At 39.6% G+C, this 3,277-nt stretch overlaps 1 pseudogene; it reads right to left on the bottom strand.

The window, feature by feature from the left end:
- Positions 1–238: 238 nt before the first annotated feature.
- Positions 239–1,233, bottom strand: LOC103199752 (annotated as a pseudogene).
- Positions 1,234–3,277: the final 2,044 nt, after the last annotated feature.

Consider the following 3,277-nt stretch of genomic DNA (forward strand, 5'->3'; position numbering starts at 1 on the left):
GAGACTATCTCTTTTTTTTTTTTTTCTGGAGAGGGGGTGGTACAATATTCTTTATTGATGATATATGACAAGGTTGGACTCTCTAAGCCCCTCTTCTTCTCCAGGGTGTCTGGTAAGAAGCTGCAGAGGATGGGAGATTCTCAGTGTTGGGGGATGGCGTTTGGGCAAGGGACTCCCCAGCAACTGATGGTGTTTTCTTCTGCTAGTACTATATCTGGGGCTGGTGGTCCAGGGGCTCTTATTCCTTGGAGGCCACATGGACCATAAGGTCCACTACCCTGTTGCTGTAGCTAAATTCATTGTTATACCAAGAAATGAGCTTGACAAAGTGATCGTTGAGGGAAATGCCAGCCCCTGCATCAAAGGTGGAAGAGTGAATATCACTGTTAAAGTCACAGGAGATGACCTGGTCTTCATTATAGCCCAGGATGCCCTTTAGGAGACCCTTCAATGCCTGCTGTACTACCTTCTTGATGCCATCATATTTGGCGGCTTTCTCCAGATGGCAAGTCAGGTCCACAACTGACACATGGGAGGTGGGGACACAGAAGGCCATTCCAGTGACCTTCCTATTCAGCTCAGGAACGACCTAACCCACAACCTTGGCAGTGCCAATAGATTCAGGGATGATGTTCTGGGCAGACCCATGGTCATCATGTCAGTTTTCCAGAGGGGTCATTCACAGTCTTCTGGGTGGCAGTGATGGCATGTACTGTGGCCATGAGTCCTTCCATGATGCTAAAGTTGTCATGGATGACCTTGGCCAGTGGGGCCAAGCAGTTGGTGCAAGAGACATTGCTGATAATCTTGAGGGAGTTGTCAGACTTCTTGTGGTTCACACCCATCACAAACATGAGGGCATGAGCAGAAGGAGCAGAGATGATTACCCTTTTGGAATCACCCTTCAAGTGAGCACCAGCCTTCTTCCATGGTTGTGAAGACAGCCGTGGACTGTACAGCATACTTAGCACCAGCATCCCCCCACTTGATATTGGGGAGATCTCACTCCTAGAAGATAGTGATGGACTTTCCATTGATGACAAGTTTCCTGTTCTTAGCCTTGGTGATACCATGGAACTTGCCATGGGTGGAATCATACTAGAACATGTAGACCATGTAGTTGAGGTCAATGAAGGGTTCATTGATGGCAACAATGTCCACTGTGCAGAGTTAAAAAGCCCTGGTGACCAGGAGCCCAATATGGTCAAATCTGTTTACTCCAACCTTCACCATCATGTCTCACAGAAGTGGCTGGGACTGCACAAGAAGAGCAGCTGTCTGTTGAGTGGGGAGGCGCAGAGAGCCCAAAGAGACTATTTTTCTGATTTAATAGATTTTGCCCCTTTGTCAAAGATCAGCTGACTGTAGGTGGATTGATCTATTTATGGGTTCTTAATTCCATTCCACTGATCTATGTGTCTGTCACTGTCTCAACACCAGTTTGTTTGACTACTGTAGCAGAATAATAGGTTTTAAGAACAGGGACTGTGAGACCTCCTAGTTTATTCTTCCTCTTCTGTACTGCTTCAATTCTCTGAGGGGTCTTTCCTTTCCATATAAAATTAATAATTGTTGTTTCCATGTTCTTAAAGAATGTTGATGGAATCTGGATTGGGATTGCATTGAATGTATAGATTGCTTTGGGTATTATTGATGTTTTCACGACATTCAGTCTTGCTATCCATGAGCATGGTATGTAAATCTCTTACAGTTTCTTGAGCTAGTGTTTTCTAGTATTCTTTGTATAGGTCTTTTGTGTCTATGGCCAGATTTATTCCCAAGTATTTTATCTTTTTTTTGTAGCTATTGTATATAGTTATTTATTTTTCAGAGATCTCTTTTCTCATGTAGAAGAATCCAACTGATTTTTATATGTTGCTTTAATATCCTGCCACTATGCTGAATCTTTCCATAGTTCCAGTAGCTTTCTTGCTGCGTCTCTTGGTTTTTCTATGTATAGGATCATAATATCTGCCTAGTAGGCATAGTTTTACTTCTTCCTTACCAATTTGGATGTCTTTGATTTCTCTTTCTTGCCTTATTGTCCTGGCTGGGACTTCCAACCCAATGTTGAATAAAAGTCATGATAGAGGGCATCCTGTTCACTAGTAGAATGGTTTTAGTCTCTCTCCACTGATAATAATGTTGGTTGTTGGCTTTGCATATTTTCCCTTTATTGTGTTGAAGAATTTCCCTTCTATTCCTATTTTTCTGAGAGCTTTTATCAGAAATGGATGTTGAATTTTATAAAATGCTTTTTCTGCATCAGTTGATATGATCATGTGTTTTTTTCCCTTTATTTTACTAAATGTGATGGTTTACATTGATTGTTTTTCTAATGTTGAACAATCCTTGCATACCAGGTATTAATCCCACTTGGTCACGGTGGATTGTTTTTACATATGTTGTTAGAGTGTATTGGCTAGGATTTTGTTAAAGATTTTCATGAGGGATATGTTTTGTAGTTTTCCTTTATAGTGGTGTCTTTGCCTGGTTTTGGCATTAGGCTCATAGTTGCTTTATAAAATGAATTTGGTAGGATCCATCCTTTTTGTATATTCTGGAATACTTTGAATAGGATTGGTATCAGTTCTTCTCTGAAAGTTTGGTAGATTCTCCAGTGAAACCTTCTGACCCAGGACATTTTAGTTTTTATCTTTTTTTTTTTTTTTTTTAATTATGTGTGCATTTATTACACTAAATTGCCCTCTGATCACTGCTGTTGCTGTGTCCCAAAGATTGTGATATGTTGTGTTTTCATTCTTGTTTGGTTCAAGGAAATTTTTAAGTTATTTTCTTATTTCTCCTATTACCCAGTAATTTTTAAGGAAGGTGTTACCCAGTTTCCATGTGTTTGCTCCTTTTCCACTGATATTCCTATTTTTGATTTCTAATTTTATAACATTGTGATCTGAGAAGATCTATTGCAGTATTTTGATGTTTTTAAATTTACTGAGGCTTGCTTTGTGGGCTAACATAGGTTCTGTCCTGGAGAACGTTCCATGTGCCCTAAAAAAGAATGAATAATGTGGTATTTTGGGGTGAAATTCTCTGTAGATGTCTATAAGGTCAATTTGGTTGATTGTCTTGTTTAGTTCTTCTGTGTCTTTGTTGACTTTCTTTCTAGTTGTTCTTTCATGGAAAGTGGAATAGAAAGTGGCATGTTATTATGGAGTCATCTATTTGTCTTTTCCATTCTGTTAAATTCTGATTTATGTATTTTGAGGCTCTTTCTTTAGGTGTGTAGATATTTATTATGGCCATGTCCTTTTGTTCA

Source organism: Orycteropus afer, unplaced genomic scaffold, assembly GCF_000298275.1.
Source record: "Orycteropus afer afer isolate SDZICR_OR568_19922 unplaced genomic scaffold, OryAfe1.0 scaffold00120, whole genome shotgun sequence".
Taxonomy (NCBI): Eukaryota; Metazoa; Chordata; class Mammalia; order Tubulidentata; family Orycteropodidae; genus Orycteropus; species Orycteropus afer.